Source organism: Meles meles, chromosome 14, assembly GCF_922984935.1.
Source record: "Meles meles chromosome 14, mMelMel3.1 paternal haplotype, whole genome shotgun sequence".
Classification (NCBI taxonomy): Eukaryota; Metazoa; Chordata; class Mammalia; order Carnivora; family Mustelidae; genus Meles; species Meles meles.
Genome location: NC_060079.1, coordinates 61,317,270 through 61,344,527, shown reverse-complemented (window position 1 = coordinate 61,344,527; position 27,258 = coordinate 61,317,270).

The following is a 27,258-nucleotide window of genomic DNA, read 5'->3' as shown; positions in this document are numbered from 1 at the left end:
GAAGGTTGTTTTTGGACAGATGAGCATATTGAGAAACAGTTTCTAGTGTAGTAAAGAAAGAGCTGCCATTGCAGTATGAATTTTGGCTCCATCAAGGACCTTCACCTCAGTATCCTCTCCAGCCCCATTAGGATTCCACCCACACAGGACAAAAGGAGGTTTATGGCCCCGAGGGGGTTCTGCCTCCTCTTGCTACTCCGAAGCAAAGCACTTCCATTCTTGTTACAGATGGATACAATGACGTTTAGCAAAACTGGTTAATTATTATTACTATTATTATTATTATTGTAATCTATGGGAAATAAAATAACGGTGAAAATTCCAAAAGAAAAACTGTTTTTTTTTTCTGGGTAGGATTATCTCAATCTAATTATAGGACAATTTATTGGTATAATGTTTTAAATAATCACCATGCCTTGTTTTCTTTCTCATCCTGTCTAGAAAACTGCCAACCTGAATTCATTTCAGATTTGCCTGGCAATTCAGATGAATTCACTGGGATTCATAATTCTTCCAAATATTAAGAGCCTAGTCTCCCCCTGGTTACAATCTGCAGGTGTGTCCTGCAGCCTATGGCTGCTCTCTTCCCAGTATCGCTTTTCTCCTCATCCTTTTTGCTAGAATGTTGGGTGCAAGAAATAGCTATTCATGCTTCCCAGGGAGAGAGGTGTTTATTGTACTGATTTGTAAGCATACAAAAGGTGTGTTTTAAGTATTCTGCACACCGAACACATGCATTTGTGTATATGTATGAATTTATTATACGTACACATAAGTAACATTTCATCAGTAATCTGAAATCAGGAAAAGGGTTCTGCTTCTCAAAAATACTGTGCTAGAGGGAACTCAAAAAGGGGTATACTGGATTGTGTTAGATGTCAGAGAATCCACAGTGAGCAAAATAGACATGGTCTTTGAATTCACTCAATGCCATGTTCAAAAGGAAAGCTAGACATTATCCAGAGAAGTGCAAGTAACATAAAAGTGTGTGACAGCAAATCTTATGAGGTTAAAAAATGCTTTCTGTGGGAAATCAAGTTTAAACTGTAGACTAAATGAATGTTAGCTAGTTTAAAAGTGATTGGGGAGAGCACCTGGGTGGCTCAGTCAATAGGAAGTTCACCTCTTGATTACTGCTCAGGTAATGATCTCAGGGTCATGAGATAAAGCCCCATATGGGGCTCTGGATAGGCATGGAGTCTGCTTAAGATTCTCTCTCTGTCTCTCTCTCTGGTTACCACCTGCCTCTCCACACACTTAGGCTTGCATGTGCTCTCCCCCCCCACCCCCTACCAAAAAAGAGTAAGTGATTAGGGATTGTTTTGTTTTGTTTTGTTTTTTAATATTTATTTGACAGAGAGAAATCACAACTAGGCAGAGAGGCAGGCAGAGAGAGAGGAGGAAGCAGGCTCCCTGCGGAGCAGAGAGCCCGATGTGGGGCTCCATCCCAGGAGCCTGGGATCATGACCTGAGCGGAAGGCAGAGGCTTTAACCCACTGAGCCACCCAGGCGCCCCGATTAGGGATTGTTTTAATGGCACTGCAACTAGATTAATGTATTTCCATAAAATGGTGCTTTTTTATTGTTCTCCCACTGATCCCTAAAATGAGTCTTCATGATCTCATGATCTTCATGATCATCACATCATGAATGATGTGGTGTGTATATGTGTGTGTGTGTGTGTAATATGATGTAGCTAAGAAAGAATTATGGGAGGCAGATGTTTTCTTTAAAAAGTTACTTGATCCCTAATCTAGACTATGAAATCAAAATCTTTAGAGAAGGAACCTGGGAATATCTCTTCTTAACAAGTTGTCAAATGATAGCCAAACTATGGAAAGAACCTAGATGTCCATCAACAGATGAATGGATAAAGAAGATGTGGTATATATACACAATGGAATACTATGCAGCCATCAAAAGAAATGAAATCATGCCATTTGCGACGACGTGGATGGAACTGGAGGGTATCATGCTTAGTGAAATAAGTCAATCGGAGAAAGACAACTATCATATGATCTCCCTGATATGAGGACATGGAGAAGCAACATGGGGGGGTAGGAGGATAGGAGAAGAATAAATGAAACAAGATGGGATTGGGAGGGAGACAAACCATAAGTGACTCTTAATCTCACAAAACAAACTGGGGGTTGCTGGGGGGAGGTGGGATTGGGAGAGGGGGAGGGGGCTATGGACATTGGGGAGGGTAAGTGCTATCGTGAGTGCTGTGAAGTGTGTAAACCTGGCGATTCACAGACCTGTACCCCTGGGGATAAAAATACATTATATGTTTATTAAAAAAAAAAAAAAATTTGGAAGGGGAGGCGAACCATAAGAGACTATGGACTCTGAAAAACAACCTGAGGGTTTTGAAGTGTCAGGGGTGGGAGGTTGGGGGAACAGGTGGTGGGTAATGGGGAGGGCACGTTTTGCATGGAGCACTGGGTGTTGTGCAAAAAGAATGAATACTGTTATGCTGAAAAAATAAATAAAATGGGGAAAAAAAAAAAACAAGTTGTCAAATGATTCTCATTATACAAGTTTGGAAAACACTGGGGTAGAGAAAGTAAGTGTTTCAAGCACAGTTTTTAAAATTTGTTGTTTGTTTGTTTTAAGATTTTATTTATTAATTTATTTGTCAGTAGGAGAGAGAAGAGCAAGCACGAGCAGGGGGAGCGGCAGGCAGAGGGAGAAGCAGGCTCCCCACTGAGCAAGGAGCCTGATTCAGGCCTCGATTCCAGGGCCCTGAGATCATTACCTGAGCTGAAGGCAGATGCTTAACCTACTGAGCCACCCAGCCATCCCTTTACTTTTTTATAGCAGTTTTATTTAAGTATAATTCACATGCCATATTTCAGGTACGATTTTAAGCTTAAATTTAGTAGCTACCTTGTTATTGAATTGCTTTCCTTTATTTTCAGTTTTCCTGATTTGGGGCCCAAAATAATTCTGTACATCTATCTGAAAACAGATGTAATGTTCTTTTTAAACATGCTTTTCTAAAAAATAAGTATTCTAGTCTCTTTAGCCTTTCATCATAGATTAGTCTCCAACCCTAAACCATTATTTCAATTAAAAAAAATTTTCATTTATATACTTCAAATTCACTCTTCTTGGTGTACACATCTATGAGTTTTGACAGATGGATAGAATCATGTTACCACCACTGCAGTCAAAATGCAGAACAGTTCCATCACCCCAAAACCTTCCTTCATTTTGCCCTTTTGCAGTCATGCCTTTCCTCCATCCCTAACCTCTGGCAACCACAGATTTCTTCTCTGTCCCAATAGTTCTCCTTTTTCAGAACATCATATAAATGGAATCATATAGCCTTTGGGTCTGGCTGCTTTTGCTTAGCATAATGCATATGAGAGCCATCCTGTTGTTCTGTGTATCCCTGGTTTACATCTTTTTTATTTCCGAGTAACATTCCATTGCTTGAGTGAACTATAGTTTATTCCTTCACCAGTTTAAAGACGTATTGGTTGTTTCTAGTTTGAGCGATTATGAATAAAGTCACTATAAACATTTCATACAAAAAAAAAGAATTTTCCAACATCCAAAACAAAAGTTAACACCAAAAATGTAACTCCATTCTCCATTATTATAAACTTAATAAACTGTTTAAGAATAATTCTTGAATTTGAAGTTAAGTAAGGTGAACTCATGGGTTCATTCATTCATTCAATAGTTATTAAGCATCCACTCTGTGTCTATCATTATTCCAGGTGAAAGGAAAGTAAGAGTAAACAACTAAAGTGATCAAACATCCTTGTTTTCCAGGAACCTTGTGGGAGACATTATAGCACTGAAAGTCCTACTTCCTAAGAAACCCCTAGTCTCACACAAACCAGAATATTTGGTCACCCTATCAGAGACAACCCACTTTCTTGCCTTCATAGAACTTAAATTCCAGCCGAAGAGACAGAACATAAACATATGCTTTCCATGTGTGGGAGGTGTTAATAAATGCAGTGCAGGAATATAAAACCAGGCAGTGGAAAAGAAAATTAACAGGGGCTGGAATTTTTGATATATTATTCAAAAAAGGCCTCTCTAAGGAAGTGATATTTAAGCAGAAACTCAAATAAAATTAGGAATCCAGCCATGAAAATATCTGAGGAAATTTCAAAAAAAAGAACAGAAGGGGCAAACTTTTTAAAGAAACAGAAGGCTCACTAAGCTTGAGAGTTCAATGAGGTTAAGAGTCAGAGGGTGACCAGCCTAGGCCAGGCCTTGGTTGGATACTGATTATACCCCCATGTCATAGGAAACCATTGAAAGAGCTGAACATGGACTCAGTTATGACCTAATAATATGCTACCTTTAAAAGCTTTTTTTTTTTTTTCCAAAAATAATGCGTGGGAGTCTGATATCTTATTTTGGCTCATCTTTATTATTATAAAATTCTTACTGTGATATTTTCAGCTTCTAGTTGGAGTTTTTAATCTTTTAATTTTGGCATAATAGAGTAAGTTTCTTATTGTCTGCCCTTGTGATAAATATGCCATATATATTAGGAAAAGTACCCATTCAAAAAACCATCTGTGTGCTTTCATATAGTGAATAAGTTATAAAAAATCAATATTAAGCAATAAGTAGTGATTTCTCAAAGTAAGAAGAGTGAAGATAATAGTGACTATTATAATAAGATAATATTAATTTTCTAAAACTAAGGATATAATTTTATATTCCACATATTAATGTTTTATTCATATTTCTCTTTTTTTATACAAAACATTTTCAATGTGTTATTATGATTTTTCTACCCATTTTCCCTTCTCATATCATAACAGATATCCAAGACAAAAAACGAAATGAAAAACCAAAAGGAAGAATTTTTTAAAAATCTATAGCTGCCCAGGACAAAAATCACTTAATAAAATTCATGTTTTAAAAATTGCCCATTACAGATAGTCAGTTTCTATATAATTAGAAATGTGACATTCTGTGTTTTTATTTAATGTTATAATATGCATTTTTCAAACCTTATATATGATTTTAAATATATGTTATTGTTATGAGAAACACTGAAAATATTTTGTGTTTTTTTTTTAATTTTATTTATTTATTTGACAGAGAGAGAGGGATCAGCAGGCAGCAGGCAGAGAGAGAGGGGAAGCAGGCTCCCTGCCGAGCAGAGAGCCCGATACAGGGCTCAATCCCAGGACTCTGGGATCATGACCTGAGCCGAAGGCAGAGGCTTAACCCTGAGCCACCCAGGCACTGGGTGATTTTGTTTTGAATACCGTTATTTTGCAATAATCAGCAGAACTTTGAACAGTGGTTATTTTTCTCTTAAGACATAATGTGAATAAATAAATGCCAACTTTGTATTTAATATAACATCTTTATGAGTAGTGTCTGAGCCAGTATCAGCATCATCTGTCTGAAAAGGTGTTCCCCCAATTATTTGTTGAATGAATCAGTAAATGACAACAGTTTACTTATGTACATTTTTCAGTAAAATGCCATTTGAATCATCTCTTGACAACTAAACAATTTCTTATATCTCTAATGTTCTCACCTAGGAAGGCAGCTTTATGGAGCATTGTCTTATGAATATTGCAATATATAATTATTTTGATACTTTATGCTTCTATGTCGATATTACTCAATGGCAGTAACTATAATTGTATTATTTCATTGATAGCATGTGAATTGTTTGTCTGCAAATCTTAAAAAATATTTATTACATAATATCACTAGCCTGTGATATAGAAAATAATTTAATAAAATATGTCTTCTTGGGACCTTTTCCTTGCAGAAATAGAATGCTTTAATTTGCAATGCAAGAAATGCCTTTGATTGGATTATAATTTATACTCAGTAGTTCCAGTAGAGACTTGGGTGATAAGCATGGCAGTTCCTAAAGGGTTTGGTGGTTACAGAAATCAGTTCAATAAAGGAAAGTTTATGAAAGTACATTTTTCTATCATTGTTTTAACAATGTTAAACAATGTTAACAACTAAAAGCCCAAGGTAAACTTATCATAGCCTTCAATATATATTGAAGAATGTTTTCCTTATGAAAGTGAATAGCTTTATCCTTAAAAAAAAAAAAAAGAGAGTACAAAAAAGAGTGTATTTAGATTACAGAATAATGAATTCAGGTTTTCCATTAATTCTGAGTTGTGGAACATTTGATTTTGTTGAGCCCCCAACCTTGGAAAATTTTAATATGAAAGAGTAAATCCCAAAATAGTTTTTATCTCCAGTGAATTAAGTGTAAACAAAAAGGTGAATAAAATTGATTACAAGGTCCTCTTCCATTTCAATATTCTGTGTTCCCTAAGCAGATTAAAATATCATGGTTATAAATATGTTCCTTTCCTAAAGATTTCAAGAGATTCTTTCAGGACTTTTCTAAAATGTCACAAGCACCAAATCAGACCCCTTTGTGTATGCAATAGCATACATAGCATGTTAGCAGGCACTTTTATTTATTTGTGATGCTGCATGCTTTAATTTTAAGGAATCTCCAAAAGCCACCTTTGAATAAGTATTTTTCACACACATACATAGACACACACACTTAAATATTATGTGGTCTTCATTATGAATGTATATTGTCTTAGACAGAAATGACCTCCAGAAATCAGTAATAAGAAATAACTATCCATTTTTATACAATAGGAAAGCCCTATATAATATAGAATTTTATTTTTCCTTTTAATGTATCCCCAAAAAATTACAAGTTTATCAATCTGAAAATAATTTGCATATTCTAAATATTTCTATAAAATTAATGATTTCATTAACTGAACATTTCAATGTGACTTCTTTTTTTTAAAAAAGATATTTAAGTTTAATATAAATTTTATACAAAGAAAATGTGAAAAAGTACTTCCATATGCTAAAAGCAATTATGCTTCACAAATAAGGCCAAATAGGCTTTTTTTTTTTTTGACAACTGCAATTCACAAATGTTCTTTCTTTTTCTTCTAATACTCTCTGTGTAGTCCTTTCTAAACATCTTTGAAAATTTTTAGTACACCACTATAATAGCTAAGACAAATGCAATGCTCAACATTTATTTTCTTAATTCCATTATCCTAAAAGTTCAAGGATTTTTTTCTGATTATTAGGCACACAATGACATATTTCTTTTTTTTTTATTATTACACTGCCATCAAATTCCTCTTATGGACTAATTAGGTGCACATTATTCTTGCATGCTAGAATAATTGTGAGATAACAGAGTGTAGAATTCTACATTTGAGCCAAGATGTTCCAAATATTTACACGCTTTTGTTCGGTATGGAAGAAAAAGTCCTTGTGAATATAAGGATGATGCAAAGTCTGTCCTGCTAAAGACACATGCACACACACACTCACAGAGAGTAAGAGATAGTAAGACAGAGAGGCAAAGACAGAAAGAGATGATGAGAGACAGAGAACAAAAGGTAAAAGTATCCATTTTCAGATAACATTACAAATAGAAAACCCTAAAGTCTCCACTGAAATGCTGTTAAAACTAATAAATGAATTCAATAAAGTTGCATTTCTATATAACTAACAAGAAACTATCAGAAGGAAAAAAAAATATTCACAACCTCAGGGCACCTGGTTGGCTCAGTCATTAGTGTCTGCCTTCTGCTCAGGTCATGATTCCAGGCTCCTGGGATAGAGCTCCACATCAGGCTCCCTGCTCAGCAGGGAGTCTGCTTCTCCCTCTGCCTGCTGCTCCCCCTGCTTGTGCTTTCTCTGTCGCTCACTCTCTCCCTCTCTCTCTCTCTGTCAAATAAATAAATAAATAAATAAATAAATAAATAAAAGTTTTTTAAAAAAAGAAACTATGAGAAGGAAAAAATTAAGAAAAATCCCATTTAAAAGAATAAGATACTTTTATAATTAGGAAAAATTCCCACTGAAAAAAAGTTAAATTCTTAGGAATAAATTTAAATAAGGAGGTGAAAAGTTTGTACACTGTAAATTATAAGACATTGTTGAGAGAAATTAAAGATACAAATAAATGAAAATATATTCTGTGTTCATGAATTGGATGGATTACTGTTGTTAAAATATCCAACTACCTAAATTGATCTACAGATTCAGTGAAACCCCTATCAAAATTTCAATGTATATATTATCCTTTAACTTATAGCAAAGAAACCAAGAATGTATAATAAGGAAAGGATCGTCTTTTCAACAAATGGTGTTGGAAAAATTGGATGGTGATGTTGAAAAAAAAATGAAACTGGACCCCTATCTTACACTATACATAAAAATCAACTTAAAATAGGTTACAGTCTTAAATATAAGACCTGAAACTACAAAACTCCTGAAGAAAACATAGGGAGTAAACTCTTTGACATTGGTCTTCCTAATGATTTATTAAAGCAAAGAAAACAAAAGCACAAATAAGTAAGTGGGACCATATAAAATTAAATGCTTCCACACAGCAAATGAAATCATCTACAAAATGACAAAGCAACCTATTGAATGCAAGAAAATATTTGCAAATTACATATTTGAGAAGAGGCTAATTCCAAAATACCTAAAAAACTTACATAACTCGATAGCAAAAAAAACAAACCAAATGGGCAAAGGAACTGAATAGACATTCCTCCCAAAAAGATATTTAAATACCCAAACAGGTAGATGAAAATGGATTTGACATCATTGTTTGTCAAAGAAATGAAAATCAAAACCACAATGGGATATTCACACCTGTTAGGGTGGCTACCATCAAAAAGACCAGAGACAAGTGTTGGCAAGGATGTGGAACAAAGGGAACCCTTTAATGCCAATGGGAAGAATGTAAATTGGAGCATGCTTTAAGGAAAACAGCATGCAGGTCAAAAATTAAAAATAGAACAAACATATAACCTAGCAATCCCTTTTCTAGGTTTGTATCCAGAGAAAATAAAACAGGATATCAATGAGATATTTGCACTCTCATGTTCATTGCAGCATTATTCACAGTAGGCAAAATATGGAAACAACCTAAGTGTCAATCAATGGATGAATGGATAAAGGTGTGGTATACCTACATATACCTACAATATACCTACAGTGGGATATTATTGAGCCATGATATAGGAGGACATCCTTCTGTTTGCCATACATGGGTGAAACTTGAGGACATTTTGCTAAGTCAGGTTATCAGAGAAGACAAATGCTGCATGATATCACTTATATGTGGAATATAAAAAAGCCAAACACATAGAAACATATAGTAAAATGGTAGTTACCAGGGGCTAAAAGCTGACAGTAAAGAGGAAATGGTCAAAAAGTAAAAATTTGAAGTTATGAGTAAGTTCTGGGGATTTAATGTACAATGCAGTGATTATAGCTAATAGCACTATATTATTTACTCAAAAGTTACCAAGAGAATAAATCTTAAATGCTCTCACAAAAAATGAAAGAAAGAAAGGGTAATTATGTGACCTAATGGAGGTGTTAGCTAAGTCTATATTGGTAATCATTTTGCAGTATATAAGTGTATCAAATCAACAAGTTATAGACCTTTAACTTACATAATGTTGGTTATATCTCTATAAAAGTGGAGAAAAACCCCATTTTAAGTGATTACATTGAAATTAAATGAATTAATACATGAAAATATGCTTCATAAAATATAAAGTGATACAGACATAAAATATCTTAATATTATAATGGCTCTCAAGTTCCCATGATACTTCCACAGTTCTCTTTTTTTATATATATATATTTTATCCATTTATTTAACAGAGAGGTCACAAGCAGGCAGAGAGGCAGGCAGAGAGAGAGGGAGAAACAGGCTCCCCACTGAGCAGAGAGCCCAATGCGGGGCCTGATCCCAGGACCCTGAGATCATGACCGAGCTGAAGGCAGAGACCCAAACCACTGAGCCACCCAGGCGCCCCCACAGTTCTCTTTAAAAACAGTATTTTGGACTGCTTTTCGTGGAAATAAAATACCTATTAATAGACATTAGAAATAGCTTGTTGTTCTCATTATGAAGAAAGTTAGATTTATGTAGTTTCAGAAAGGAGAAATGAATAATAACCTGGCTGCCAAATATTTGGCATATATTTGAAAATTGTAGTTGTGGGTCTGAGTAAAATAAACAAACCCCATTTTCAATGTCATTGACTATGAGGAAGGATGCTGGGTATAGGTTATTAGAAGCCTGAAAGTAAATGGATTCCTTTGCTGAGGGAGCCATAGGCCCTATAAAAATCAAAGCCAGAATGAACCAGGTTTTAAACTCCCTGGGTGGCTCAGTGGGTTAAGCCGCTGCCTTCGGCTCAGGTCGTGATCTCAGGGTCCTGGGATCGAGTCCCGCATCGGGCTCTCTGCTCGGCGGGGAGCCTGCTTCCCTCTCTCTCTCTCTGCCTGCCTCTCTGCCTACTTGTGATCTCCTGTCTCTCGCTGTCAAATAAATAAATAAAAAAATAAAAAAAAAATCTTTAAACTCCCTGTATATGCTGTTCTTTTTCCAGCTCCTTTAGGTGTAGGGTTAGGTTGTGTATTTGAGACTTTTCTTGTTTCTTGAAAAAGGCTCGTGTTGCTATATACTTTCCTCTCAGGACCGCCTTTGCTGTATCCCAAATATTTTGAACAATTGTGTTTTCATTTTCATTTGTTTCCATGAATTTTTTAAATTCTTCTTTAATTTCCTGGTTGACCCGTTAATTCTTTAGTAGGATGTTCTTTAGTCTTCATGTATTTGAGTTCTTTCCAACTTTCCTCTTGTGGTTGAGTTCTAGTTTTGAAGCACTGTGGTCTCAAAATATGCAGGGAATGATCCCAATCTTTTGGTACCGGTTGAGACCTGATTTGTAACCCAGGATGTGATCTGTTCTGGAGAATGTTCCATGTGCAGTAGAGAAGAATGTGTGTTCCGTTGCTTTGGGATGAAATGTTCTGAACATATCTGTGATGTCCATCTGGTCCAGTGTGTCATTTAAAGCCTTTATTTCCCTGTTGATCTTTTGCTTAGATGATCTGTCCATTTCAGTGTGTGTGTGGGGTGGGGGTTGTTAGGGTTAGTCCTCTACTAATGTGTTTCTTTGATTTTGTTATTAAGTAGTTTATGTAATTGGCTGCTCCCATGTTAGGGGAATAGATACTTAAAATTGTTGGATCTTCTTGGTGGACAAAACGCTTTAAGTATGATATAGTATCCTTCCTCATCTCTTATTATAGTCTTTGGCTTAAAATCTAATTGATCTGATAAAAGAATTGCCACCACAGCTTTCTTCTGATGTCCGTTAGCATGGTAAATTGTCTCCCACCTCCTCACTTCAGGAGAAAAGAAATAATAAAGAATTGAGCAGAAATCAATGAGACAGAAACCAAAAGAACAGTAGAACTGATCAATGAAACTAGGAGCTGGTTGTTTGAAAGAATTAATAAGATTGATAACCCCCTGGCCAGGCTTATCAAAACAAAACAAAAAAAAAAAAAAAAAAAAACAGAGAGAGAGAAAGGATCCAAATTAATAAAATCATGAATGAAAGAGGAGATAACAACCAACAGCAAAGAAATGGAATTATAAGATCATATTATGAGCAATTATACACCAACAAATTTGAGGTAGTGTTGGTTATTGTACAGAATTCACTTGCCATATCAGTCTATTTAATTAAAAATATCTAACTTATTCTTTTTTTTTTAAAGATTTTATTTATTTATTTGACAGAGAGAAATCACAAGAGAGGCAGGCAGAGAGAGAGGAAGGGAAGAAGGCTCTCCACTGAGCAGAGAGCCCAATGTGGGACTTGATCCTAGGACCCTGAGATCATGACCTGAGCTGAAAGCAGCGGCTTAACCCACTGAGCCACCCAGGCGCCCATCTTTAACTTATTTTTTATGTTATCTTAAAGAGTCTAAATGAACTTCAAGGTAGTCAATGTATTTGTATTTGAACAAATAAAATATTATTTGGATTTTTTTAAATCAGCAGTTTTTTAACCATAATGTCTGTTAGCTATTTTAGATACACACGTACACACATACATACACACACATGCATGTACACACATACACATCTGGATTTATATCATTTGGGCAGCAGCTTAGGAGAGGAGAAAATCATTTATGTTTTGCAAATTATTTAGTTTGATATTTCTGGAGAAAACAGCAACAGCAGAAATCCTAAACTGACTTAAAAAGCACAGATGGGATTTTCTGAGAATTCTAGGTTCATGTACAAAACAAATCTTTTTCTTTCGTTCATTACTATCATCAAACATTTTCAATACAGACAAATACACTAATTGTTTTCAAAGGGGACATATGTTTTAAATGCAATGAATGTTTTTTAGGTTGCTGTTAACTGTTATGAATATAAGAGTATTTCAGAGATAGCACCAGATTGAGTCCACATCATTGCAATAAAATGAATATCTCAATAAAGTGAGCCAAATGAATTTCTTGGTTTCCCAGTGCATATGAAAGTTATCTTTATACGATACTGGGGTCTATTAAATGTGCAATAGTATTATATCTAAAAAATGTACATACCTTAATTAAAAAATACTTTGTTGCAAAAAATGCTAACCATCATCTGAGCTTTCAGCTGATTGTAATCTTTTTGCTGTGGAGGGCCTTGCCTCAGTCTTCATGGCTGCTGCCTGATCAGGATGGTGGTTGCTGAAAGCTGGGTTGGTTTTGGCAATTTCTTTTTTTTTTTTTTTTAAGATTTTATTTATTTATTTGACAGACAGAGATCACAATTAGGCAGAGAGGCAGGCAGAGATAGAGAGGAGGAAGCAGGACCCTGGGATCATGACCTGAGCTGAAGGCAGAGACCCCAATTCACTGAGCCACCCAGGTGCCCCGGTTGTGGCAAATAAGACAACAGTGACATTTGCTGCATCAGTTGAGTCTTCCTTTCACCAGCAATTTCTCTGTAGCACGTGGTGCTGTTTAATAACATTGTACCCACAGTAGGATATCTTTTAAAATTGGAGTAAATCCTCTCAAACCCTGCCACTACTGTATCAATTAAGTTATATAATATTCCAAATCCTTTTTTTTTTCATTTCAACAATCCTCATAAGCATCTTCATCAGGAGTAGATTCTATCTCATAAAGCCACTTTCTTTGCTGATCTGTAAAAAGCAACTCTTCATCCAATCAAGTTTTATAATTGAAGCAATTTAGTCACAGGCTCAGGTTTCACTTCTAGTTCTCTTACTGTTTCCACCACATCTGCAGCTACTTTCTCCACTGAAGTCTTGAGCCCCTCAAATTCATCCATGAGGGCTGAAATCAATTTCTTCCAAATTCTTGTGAATGCTGATATTTTGACCTCTTCCCATGAATCACAAGTGTTCTTTCTGGCATCTAGAATGGCGAGTCCTTTCCACAAGGTGTTCAGTTTGCTTTGCCCAGATCCATCAGACAAATCCCTATCTATGGTAGCTATCCCATTACAAAATTTATTTCTTCAAAAAGAAGACTTGAAAGTCAAAATTATTCCTTCCTTAATCTATGGCAACAGACTGGATGTTGTGTTAGTAGGCATGAAAACAACATTAATTCATTGTACCTCTCCATCAGAGCTCTTAAATGACCAGGTACATTGCTGATGAGCAGTAGTATTTTACAAGGAATCTTTTTTTCTTTTTTTTTTTTTTAAAGATTTTATTTATTTATTTGACAGACAGAGATCACAAGTAGGCATAGAGGCAGGCAGAGAGAGAGAGAAGAGGAAGCAGGCTCCTTGCTGAGCAGAGAGCCTGATTCCGGGCTTGATCCCAGGGCCCTGGGATCATGACCTGAGCGGAAGGCAGAGGATTTAACCCACTGAGCCACCCAGGCGCCCCAAGAAATCTTTTTTTCTGAGTGGTAAGTCTCAACAGTGGGATTCAAAGATTCTGTAAACCATGTTGTAAACAGATAGCCTGTTATCTGGGCTTTATTGTTCTGTGTATAGAGCACAGGCAGAGTGTATTTAGCATAATTCTTAAGGGCCCTAGTAGTTTCACAATGGTCAAAGAGCATTGGGTTCAACTTAAAGTCACAGGCTGTTTTAAGCCCTAACAAGAGAATCAGCCTTTCTTTAGAGGCTGTCATTGACTCAAGGCAAAGTCATCTTCTTCTAACACAAGGCTGTTCTTTTGCATTGCAAATCTGCTGCTTAGTGTAGCCACCTTCAGTAATTATCTTAGATCATCTGGATAACTTGCCACAACATCTGTATCAGCACTTGCTGCTTCACCTTGAACTTTTATTACAGAAATGGCTTCTTTCCTTAAACCTCATAAACCTACTTCTGCTAGCCTCAACTTTTCTTCTGCAGCTTCTTCACCCCTCTGCTTTCATAGAATTGAAGAGACTTGGGTCCTTGGTCTGGTTTAGGCTTTAAGTTGAGGGAATGTTGTAGTTGGATTGATCTTCTATCCAGATCACTGTAACTTTCTCTATACCAGCAATTGAGCTGTTTTATCTTCTTATCTCTTATGTGTTCACTACACTAACACTTCCTCAAGAACTTTGTATTCACGACTTGGCTAACTGTTTGGTGCAAGAGGCCTAGCTTTCAGCCTAAATTTAATCATTTCTAGCTTTTGATTTAAAGTAAGAGTTATATGACTCTTCCTTTCATTTGAACACTTACAGCCCATGGTAGATTTATTAACTGGCCTAGTTTCAATATTGTTGTATCTCAAGGAATAGGGAAGCCCAAGGAAAGGGAGAGATGGGAGACTGGCTGGCTGTTGAAACAGTCAAAACAGATAAAATATTTATTGAATTAGGAAAAAAAATACTTACTGAATTAGTTGAGAGTCTTATATGAGTGTGGTTTGTGGCACCCCAAAATAATTGAAGTGTTAACATCAAAGCTCACAGATCACCACAAGTATAAAAATAATGAAAACGGGGGCGCCTGGGTGGCTCAGCGGGTTAAAGCCTCTGCCTTCAGCTCAGGTCATGATCTCAGGGTCCTGGGATCGAGCCCCGCATCGGGCTCTCTGCTTGGCGGGGAGCCTGCTTCCTCCTCTCTCTCTCTCTCTCTGCCTGCCTCTCTGCCTGCTTGTGGTCTCTATCTGTCAAATAAATGAATCTTTAAAAAAAAAATAATAATGAAAACGTTTGAAACATTGAGAGAATTACTAAAGTGTGATAGAGAAACGCAAAGCGGGCAAATGTTTTTGGAAAAAATGGTACACATAGACTTGCTCAATGCAGGTTGCCACAAACCTTCAGTTTGCAATGCATGTGAAGTGCAGTGAAGCCAAGTGCAATTAAATGAGGCATATCTGTATCTTAAGAGGGAGTTAACATTTTCACATCATATAATTGTTGGTTGGTTCAATAACTATTAGAGTTGAAAGCTATACTGAACAATTGATTTAGTTTTAATATTAGGAAATTAAAGCCAAAAATTTTATACAGATAAATGGTACCTACATTGGGATGAGGGCCTATTTTCTGATTCCTGGCCTAAGCAAATACTAACCCGCTATAATCATTCCTGATTATTCAGTTGAATGTTATGACAATGTATTAGTTATTGCCTTCTTGAAACAAAAAGAAGTGAATTATGAACGTCTTTTGGAGTAGGAAAAATGGATAAAAAGGGGATTCAATAGGACAAAGATGACAAGAGCCACATATCAGCTCTTTTTTACTTGGTAAAGAAATAAGTCTCCAAGAAAGGTATAATAATGGGAAATTGCTGCAGATCTTGATAAGAGTGAAGCCCTATGGACCTAAGGAAAGAAAATTAAGCCTTCTTCAGATTCACAACAGTGATGTCAGAAAACACAAAAGGCCTAATTCTGAACATGAATTTTAGGTGCAGTGAAGTAATAAAGCCATTTGTATTTGGCTGAGAGCAATAGACAGTATTATTCTCTCCCACTTATAAGAAAACAAAGTTTGAAACTCCATATCTGAACATTTTCTGGATTTCAGAATCCAGAAATAATTGTAGGTACATCATATTGGTCTTAAGGACTACGATTTTGAGATCTACTCTATAAGAATCTTAAAATTTCAGAATCTTTAATACAAAATGATTTTCTGGATCTTTTAAAAATAACCTTATATCCTGAAACATGAACGAACTACATGAAAATAGAAAACTGGTAAGTGCAATGCTATCACTTTACCACTTGTATACCACCCATATTGAGGCTAAAGGAGCTAAAACTACTTTTTGTTCCTTCATGTTAGAATACTACTTAATATAAACATCTTTCAAAAGTTAAAAAAAAAAATTTCGTGTCTTAGTAAAAGTGTATACTTATCTTGAATAGATATATTTATAGTTATTCCCTGCTCTATGTGTAACTCTAAATGACTGCATGCATTTGATGTGAATATTATGCATATGTATGTATCTATAAGAATATATGGACATGTGGGGCATGAAGAAGATGGAGAACCTGAGTAAAATCGCTAAAGTAGCATATACAACGGATTTGGAAAAGTCAAGATTCTGACCTTGAAAATAGCCAGTTTGAGGGGGGTTCTATAACCACATTGGATTAAGATTAAGAGTAAAGTTAGGTGTGGAATATGGTAAGATGTAAGATATACCCCAGAGAAGTATACTTGAAAAACGCTGTGGTTGCTATTTTCTCATAAAGAAGTATTGTTTCTTTAGAAATCTTCTATGGAGGTATTTTGACTTTTATTCCTAGTAGGGCTATTTTTCTCAGAATGCTAGTGAAATTATAAACCCTTTGTCATTTAGAAATATTTTGATATCCTATAGGAAAACATAAAGATATTTCTTTCATTGTAAATTTATAATCTGCTTTATAAAGCTTACTAATATTTTTCTTGGAGATTTCATATATATCCACTTAATAATAGAGCATTGTATAGCTTCTAACTTTTATAAAAGTGAGTCCAGTGAGGTAGGTTTTAAAATCAACAGTTTGTCTATAGCTTAAAAATAAATTGGTTCATTGAGTTGATCTCTGTGACAACTACTTGGCTTTAAGCTTTGTCAGCATTGTGCCAGCTATCGGGTTAATGATAACTAGCTAATGTAATGGATTAGTTAATGAGATCCTTAGTCACCCTTATCTGACTTATGGATATATGGCTTTGTTATTTGGAATTACAATTAAGCATCTGATATAATTAACCTTTGACATACAAAATAAACACAATAAAATGTATTATGTGCAAATATATATATTTTTTTCAATGACACTGTTCAGCCTTGGTAGGCATGTTATCATCATTTATTTTATGAAATACATTTCATTTGGCACCAAGTCACGAAGCATAGAAAAGAAAAGCGTTTTAGCATACATATTAATGCACTTAGCAACAAAGAGAATGTATGCAAATCAACTATATATTGCCACATTTTCTACGAGGCACCTTTCTTCAGTAATTTAAGCCCATTAAGGATACCCTAGATATAATACTTTCATCTGATGTCTCTGGCTTATGACAGGTATAATACATGACAAAGATATGTATTGTACATTCAAATATTTTTGACAAATCCATTAAAAAAGAAAAATTGTTTCCTACTACAGTCACAGTTATTGTTGAACATTAGATATGTATGGAAATATGACCTAATTTACAGATACAGGACAATTTTCGATAATATGATCTATATGACATTGATAAATCTTCATATTACAAATCTTAGTGAGTTAAATACATATCACTAGACGTGTCAGGTTAGGAGAAGTGTCAATGATAAAAACTTTTGTAAAATATTAAGTTAGCAAACTATTAATGAAAAGGCTATCCTCGGGGAGACTGCTTCTCCCTCTGCCTCTGCCCCTCCTCTGCTTATACATGCTCACTCTCTCTCAAATGAATAAGTAAAATGTTTTTTAAAGAGACTAAATTATTGTTATTATTTTCATCTTTAAGTCTTTCTCAGTGTGCTATTCAGAAGGAAAATGTAATGGCTTCATCAGAGTCAAATGCTTATTGTTCCTATTAGTTACACAGCTCATATTCCTGCACATCTTGGGGCTCAATCTTGTCTGCTCTAGCACTTGGGGCCTTCAGTTCCATATTTTGAATCTCATATATTCCTCATGTCCTCTTTGCCTTGAAAGAAAGGGAAGAAAGGAAGGAAGTAGGGAGGAAGGAGGTCTGCTTCTCTCTATTTAACTTAACCACTCTCTTGAGATGTTCCTTAGTTGTAGCCAATAGGCACTCTCATCTTGTACCAGCCTCAAACATCCAGTGTGGTCAGTCTAGCTCCATATAACCTCCCCACTAAATAGATAGTAAGAGGGAAAATAGATAAAAAGCTAAAAGGAGCTATTATTATATTTTTAGTAAGAAAGGGGAAAAGAAGAAGAGTCAGATAAGAGAAAAGGAATACCCTAGGGGAGATAACGGATGTAATAGGGGAAAAACTGTCAAGCCATAGCTGGGCAACTCTTCAAAGGTGTACTTCAGTCTCCTCATATCATTATAAACAGGAAGAAGTATCCAGTATTCTTTAGGAGACAATACTGTGTTGGGACACAATCCCACTCCAGTTTACCAATGCCTAATGACTATTTGGATACTTTTGTAAATGTTATCTATGTGGACCACATCAGTCTGGGAATAAAAATGAGGCTGTATTAGTTGTAATAAGCTTTTCTCTATTAGTTATCCATTTGCTGTAGAAGAACTCCAGATAAATTTTAAATATGTTCCAGTTTTTCCTGTGATCCCCCAGGGGATATTTTTCATTTGCTCATATATGTCTTCTTAGCTGTATTACCTTCCATTAATTCTACTGATACTACACTTAACTTTTCTTTAGTGATGCTTCATTTTGGTATTGTCTGTTGATTAGTGTATTAGGCTTATTCATCTGCATGGGGTTGTGGGTTCTGTTACTACCAAGGCTCCTTTTCTATCCTAAACACTGGCAAGGAGTAAGCACTGTCTGTTTGAAGGCCTTGCTGTGCCAATACCAAACTGTTTCAGGATCCTTCTTTACAGAGAAGTGTCTATAAGTTTCAGGAAGTGTTATCTTTTCCATTTTTTGTTGCTTTCCATTAGGAAAGTACCAAGCCATACTCCTTTGTGTCCCAGTGTCTTCAGACAGAGTAAAATTATTAAACATGCTAAGGGAAGTATAACCTAATGATGACAGACATGAGCTTGCATTTTTCTTCTGGAACTCCTCATACTTCCAAGATTAGTATATAAACTTACAAGAAGGAAGGTCAGAGAGGCTATAATTAGATTTTGAGCCTGTATCTTGGTCTTTTTTCCATTGTATGACATTGAAAACAACTGAGTAAAAGATATATATTTATAAATTATAGATTTTAATTAGATTACATAGATTATATATAGAGATAGATTATATATATTATAGGGGTTTGGGGGTAATTTTCCAAGTGAAAGAAATCTTTCTACTATAGGAAGATGTGATAATTAGAAGGAAAACATAAATATGTGAAGTGTGCCTAAGTTTAACAACTGAATAATACCAATAGAAGTAATCCAAGAAATTAAATTTTGAATTTACTAAAGGCAAATGGATCAATGCATTTAATTCCTTTAACTTTGTGTAACCTAGAAACAATTTTTCAGCTGAGATAAGCTATACAAACTTCACAGAGAAGAAGGAAGAAAAGCATAATGATGTTCATCTTTTTAAAAACACCTTTTAAAAAACAATTCATTATACTATGGCTTCTCTTTGTGCAAAAGATCTTAAAGTTTAGCAAACATCAGAATTACCTGTCAGCCTTGTTAAATCTCAAAGTCCTGAGTCCCTCCCCCAGAATTTCTGATTCATTAGGTTTGGTGTTGTACTTGAAGATTTGTCTGAACAAGGTCCTAGGTGCTAATGATATTACCAGTTCAAAACAATGTATCTCCACCCCATGCAACATCACAAGCAGCATTCAAAGGGAAGTCTTTTAAAAGGTGAATGTCCTGAAAAATCTCTTTTGCACACAGAGTTCAGGATTTCCTAGAAATCATTCCAAAGATATACAGCAAAAGATTTATATCCAATAAAACTTAGTGAATGCTTCCCCTCAAAATACTGTATGGAAGTCTATAAAAAGTAATTACTAACTTTATAGAAAAAGATTTCAGGAATGAACTTGTCAAAGAAAGCTGAGGTCCATTTGAAAGATACAATGATCAATGTTACTATTATTAGTAAGGAAACCAGCACATTTTTCCTTGTTGCTCTGGTAGATTGGAGATAGGGGGATGACAAAGATTAAAAGTCTATTTCACTCTTTTACGAGGAAAAAATATATTACTAATGAGGCTTTCACATCAATAAATTTATATAAAATAATGTGCAGATAGAGATTTCTTTATATAAACCAAATTAGAAAGTTTTACTTATTTTTCAATTTAAAAGCAATAACAACCCAACTGTGATAAAATACATGAAATCCATTTACATATATAAATTTCATTGCATTTTTCTCGTAATATACCTAATAAATCCTCCTTAAGTTTGCAGCCTCCTTTACTTTCTGAGAATATTTTTTCTAGAATAGAAAACTATAAAAACAATACAAAAAATATTTTACCATACCTCACAATCATAAGGAAATTCTTAACACCTCAAAGGATTATGCAACATGTGCAAAATACAATTTGTTGTGATCCTGTATTTGAATGATTTATAATAAAATAAAATTCAAATTCAAATATACTGTATTGTTCAAACTTTTATGATTAGTTGCTTTTCTTCAATTTCTACATTGTCTGCCAAATAATTAAAGATAACTAAAAATTATAGAGAGGGTCAACAAAGCAAAACTCCAAATCAAGATTTTGAAAAACTAATCTCTCTTTATGTGACATTAGTATGAATGATACAAATAATCTTGCATATATACAAAATTCCCTGAAAGCAGAATTTTTATTATTTTCATTTTTATGTTTGCTATAGTTATGTGCTATAGCATCCAACCGTTTTTAAGAAATTGTCAAAAGTCTTGACCTTATCTAACATTTCAATTATCTTTTCATTTCTCTTGAATCTTTACTGTAAAGCTAAGCGAAAGAATTTTCTATACTTTTCTCCACTTCCTTGTCCTTTTTCATTCCTTCATTTACAATAATCAGCCTTTCATCTCTACTCCTCCATTGAAAATGTTTTACCAAGTTCATAACAATTCCACTAAGCCAAATTCAGCGGCTAATTCTAAGACACAGTTCACTGGCTTTTAGTTCTATTTGATTATTCCTTGTCACTTTCATCCTATAATATTTATTTGGCATTTGGGACACCATTATACCCTTGCTTCCATATGCCTTCCTCTGTGCAGGCTCCTTTTCTTCCCTACCTGTAAGTATAGAAGCTCCAGAGCTTCTTTTGTGCTTATTCTGCAGACCTAACCATTTCCCTGAACTCAAAACTCATTTATCAAACTGTCTTACTTCCCTCGTGACTTTAATATGTGTTGATATAAAAAAATGGATTTTGTCCAAAATGGAACTTTAGATTTCTCCTTTAAAACTCTAAAAGGTAGATTTTCTTAGAACAGGGTCTTGTTAAATATCACATATAAAGGACTGACAATGGAATCAACAAGATGATGTTCAAGGAATAAGCACATAAAACAAATTTAAAAAATTAAAAATAAATAACAGGGACATGACATTTAAATGCAGTAACGGGTGGGATTTGAAATATTATGAGCTTTCAGTGGGTAACATCATTTGATGCAAAACTAGGATTCAAAAAAGAAAATGATTGATACAGTCTCAGAGACTTTTTCCAAAGTTAAGTTATACTTGACTGAGTTTCAGGAATTCTGTATGTAGAAACTGACAGAGTATTTAGTGAATGCTTAGTGGGAAAAAAAAATAAAGAATTTATACTTATATCTATATATAGTAATGTATATGTGTACAAATATACATATTTGTATGCAAATATGCATACATGAAATATAGAATATAGAATATGCAAATAAAATATAGAAATATGCAAATACGCATATTTCTGTATGTAAATGCCACCATATGATTTCACTCAACCATTTTTAAAGTTTATAAGGTTTTTGTGGTAGAAAACTTTGAGATATTAAGAATAACTATGGACAGTATAGATCCCATTACAAGTAAAATTATGGTATCCACTTTGGGCACACCAGGAAAATAGCATCTCTTGCCAGGATTTGAGAAGATCTATTTCTGTCTTTTTACACTACTACACAACAGTGAGCAGATGAGTGATGTTAATACAAGCTCACAATAAGCATTCATGTGGGATATTTCTAACTCACATAACAGATCTGCATATGTAAGAGCCTGCCATTGCTATCTCCTTACATCTTCTAGACTAAGTCATAGTAGAAAAAAATGGAAAGCACACAAACATATACCTACACAAACACGTAGTATCATGAAACTATAAACAATAAGATGCAGTTTAATCTAAACTTGATATTGGATCTTCTCCAATTTCAATTCATCAGAGATTTAATCAGACAGGGGTGTGTTATTGTGAATATTCTGAAGAGTGTTTTAATTTGCTGAGCTATTAAATGAGATGGATGAATGCAGCATATTTTTTTTAAAAAGATAAAGAGTTTCCTTCTATCTTTACTCACCTGTCTTACAAACAAGAAATCATTACTCAATTTGAAACATTGCTCTTTAATAGCATTTTATACTATTCCCCCTTGTTACATTTATGGAAAAAATAATGATATCAAGTCCTGGGCTTGTGGATAAGAAGCAACAACCATTCCTAACTTCAATTCAGGAAGAAGCAGCTGCCTCCACTCCCTTTAGAATATACACAGTGCCCTGGAATCCATGGTGGCAGCTGTGCATTGTTATTCTGGCTATTGCATTTTTTATGCTATTACATGGAGCTTAAGATACTAATTTCAGAATATAGAATATCTAGCTCCTGCAGGTTTGAGGACATTAGCCCTCAAGCTGATAGAAATGTATTCTTGGAGTTTGAATATGTCTTTATGCATCAGCATCTCTGGTAAATAATTTCTTGCTATCTATTTTCCAACGACGGTGTGCATTTGATAGAGTAAGTGAGGCTACGGATTATTGCAGCGACACACTGCACATCTTTGTCATTTTCTTGGCAGTTTTCCATTCAGAAATATCAAGCATATTTTGGGTTTATTCTCCCAAACCATTTCAGTTTTGTAATTTTTGTCATCCTCAGCAAATTAATCCCACACATGCCTTTGTCTGTCATGTGAGCCATGCAGAAATTGTGAATTATGTCACCTCTATAAATGGGAATCTTGGAAGAAGGATTAAATGCTAAGGGTGATCAGTCAGAGAAAGTGGCAACTTGTCTGGTTCAATGATTAAAGTCTGGACCTGAAAATAAGAATTACTAGATTCTATTTGTGGCTTTGCTATCAATTTGCTGTATGACTTTTAGTAAGACTTTTCGTGAGGAATTAGTTTCCAGATATGGGCTAAAGCAAAAAATTACAGACCTTCAAAACCTAAGGGAAGAAATCATTTTATTTCTTAGAAATATTAGCCTGTTTATTAGGGGACCTTTTAGAGAGTTTAAGCAAGTATCTACAAAATAAATATTATATATCAATTCACCTGATAATCAAAATGTTAGCTGAAAAACTTTTACCCAGTTTGTTGAACTCTCTGATACAAACAGTTCAAGCACACGTCCTGTCAGTTTCAGTTTAGATATTATTGTATAAAGTAAGAATCTCTAAAGAACTTTTATAAATCATTCATAAAATCAAATGATATCTGGAAATCAAGCGAGGACTCAGGGAAGAAGTGATAATTTCAGTATTACATTGGTTTTTCCACTAATTCTCCACTTTCATGTTTGGGTTTGGACCATGACACCACTTCATCCTTCTTCTTGGTAGCATTTCACTGTCAGGTATGACCCAACTGAAAATAACCTTGCCTCTAATATGACATAACAGATTTGCCCCAGATACTCTGTTTACGATTGTTGATTTTGGCTTTGCTGGTTTTTCAATCTTCTTTTTTTTTTAAGTTTAAATATTTGATATGGGGTGGGTATGTGTTGTGATGAGAGTTGGATGTTGTGTAAGACTGATGAATCACAGACCTGTACCCCTGAACAAATAATTCATTATATGTTAATTTTTTAAAAGATTAAGAATAAATAAATAAAATATTTGATATACATTTTCTTTCAAACTAGAAAAACCATATGTTTTATGAACCATAGTAGGCCACACAGATGTCTACAAAATAGAAAGTCTGAACCTATGTCTCCTTTACTCAATCCCATATGCATTTTCTACATTTTTCTCTAAAAGAGATAGGTATGTGCATAAATATAAACTTTATTATTTACAAAATGGGATTGTAAAATATTATTTTTGGCGATTTATCTTTCTTTTTAATAATGAAAGCAAACTTTATTAGGGTGTATTATTCTGAGTTCTCCAAAGAAACAACCAATAAGGTGTCTGCCTGTAGGTGAGTAGAGAGCGAGACAGAGAGAGAGAGGACAAGGAACTTATTTTAAGAAGTGGGCTCACACCCACCTCTATAATGAGAATGAAGCCTGGCAAGTCCAAATTTTGCAAGGTTGGCCAGCAGGCTAAAGACCCAGAGAAGGGTCTTTGAGTTCAAAGGCAGTCTACTGGCAGAATCTCCTCTTTTTCAAGGGACATCAGTCTTCCTTCTGTTCAGGCCTTCAGCTGATTAGTTGAGGCTCACTCACATTATGGATGATAATAGAGTAATCTGCTTTACTCAAATCCTACTGATTTAAATGTTGATATCATCTTTAAAAATACCCTCAGAAAAACATCTAGAATAGTTTTCGATGAAATGTCTGGAGAATGCTGCCTAGTCAAATTGACACGCAAAATTAATGATTACTTGTGGTCCACTATATTACAGTTTGTGCTAACCACTTTACTCAAGCTATTTCTTTTTTTCTTTTTTTTAAAGATTTATTTATTTATTTAACAGAGAGATAGAGAGCACAAGTAGGCAGAGTGGCAGGCAGAGGGAGAGAGGGAAGCAGGCTCTCCACTGAGCAGGGAGCCCAGTGGTGGTCTCAATACCAATGACCTGAGCCAAAGGCAGCCACTTAACCAACTGAGCCACCCAAGTGCCCCTCAAGCTATTTCACTTAATAATAAAACTAATATATAAAAATAATAAACTAATATATAAAATATAATAATATTTATAATTATATATAATATAATAACATGTAAAATAGACTAATATATAAAAATAATAAAAATTCCTATAACTTAGGAATTATTATCCCCATTTCATTGACTAAGAAGGAAACTGAGGAACAGGAAAGTTAATATTTTGCCCAGTGATTGAGGCAACATATGTCAGATCTGGATGTAATCTGTGACTCTTTGGCTCTGAACACATGATTTTAATTACAAAACTCTACTGCTTCTCAGAATATTAGTCTAAACATCCCTGCATAACAAGACATGCAGAACCCACTTACTCTGCTTAACAGGACTTCATTTTCCAAACGGTGGTTGTAGATCGAGATAATGAATGCGAACAATGCCACTTTAGGCATGTCACTATCTTTCATGCCTTTGTTTCTTTTTCTAATAGAATGAGAAAATTAATATCTACCAAAGGCACTATATGCCGAGTGCTTAACCAAAACCTAGTATAGAGTAAGCACACTAGCAGTTTTATTATTATTATTTAGAAAATATTCAGAAAGTCTCTTTTAATTTTTTCTTATGTTGTTATCAACTGCTTGGCATAACAAGTATCCCGAATTAACCATTTTTATATATTTGTTAATATTTCTAATTCTACAGGATATGTTCACAGACAAAGGTAATTCACCTTCTTAAAATGTTCAATTCAGAAATTATTAACATATTCACAGGATTGTACAATCATCACCACTATCTAACTCTAGAATATTTTATCACTTTAAAAATAAGCCCTACATCCATAAGCAATCACTCTCAATGAATTCTTCCCCACAGGACCTGGCAACCACTAATCTATTTTCTGTCTGTATTCATTTGAGATTTGCCTTCACAAGACATTTTATAAAAATGAAATCATACAATATATGGCCTTTGTGTCTGGCTCCTTTCACTTGGCGTGAGGTCTCACAGTTCATCCCTGGTGTAGCATGTATCAGCATTTCCATCTTTTATATGGCTGAATAATATTCCACTGTGTAGATGCAGTACTTTGAGTTATCTCTCCATCACTTAATGGGCATTTGAGTTGCTTGAGTTGCATACTACTCTTATGAACATTTATGTACAAGATTTTGTGTGAATATGTTTTAAATTCTCTTGAGTTTGTGCAAAGAAATGAAATTATCATATTGTTTCCCCATTATTCAAAAAATAATGCTCCCTTGGAGTGCCTGGATAAGCTCAGTTGGTTAAACAACTGCCTTCGGCTCAGGTCATGATCTCAGGGTCCTAGGATTGAGCCTCCTGTATCAGGTTCCCTGCTCAGCACGGAGCTTGCTTCTCCCTCTCCCTCTACTGCTCTCCCACTTGTGCTCTCTCTCTGTCAAAAAAATAAATAAAATCTTTTTTCAAAAAAAAGACTTTTTCAAAAGTCATGTTCCCATCAACAGTATACAAGAATACTTGTTTTTTGTTTTGTTTTATGACATTATCATCGCAAAGGAGCAATTTAATATTTTCTGAAACCTTTTCCTCTTGGATAGCTACAAAATAGATATTTTGTATCTACAAAATAGCTATGAAGGGGAAGTTCTGAAATAATACAGTTTAAATATAGAAATTTAATTTCAACAGCATTTAAACTATTGAACATAATGGTCTTAGTTATCATACGCTTTACAGTTTAAGCTGGAATGTGGTGTTTTCTTCTGAAGTGATTGAAAACATTACTGAATTACAGTTTTGTTTCAATAGTGTAAAAAAAAAAAGCAGAAACTATTGACATTTTCCTATGTTTTATTTGGGTGTTTATTTTTAATTAAAATAGAAAGCCATGAAAAATCTGATTTGCCATTCCTAGGTCGAAAGACAATGTTAACATCCATCTTTTTCCTTATACCCAGTGCTTCCTGTGGGATAAAGAGTAATTGGCCAGTTCTCTGGATGCAGTACCTATTGGACCATAGTCCCACTTAATTTGGGGACAAAAGTACTGACTCACACAGCAGTCAGCAGTCTCCACTCAGACTCTCTGGCTCCCTGCAGGCCTTCTGTGGATGAACATAACGTAGATGAACTTAGGTGGGGGTGGCCTTCTGAGGGTCTGTTCAGTTCTGTGCCCTTTGCCCATATTTTCCATTTGTTGTTGGGACTGATGGAGAGGTAAGGCTAATCCCTATTTGTCCATATTCAAGGAGAAAGATTTGAATCTCATGATGGTCTGAAGTCCCTGTTTCACTCTCTCAAATTCATTTTAGCA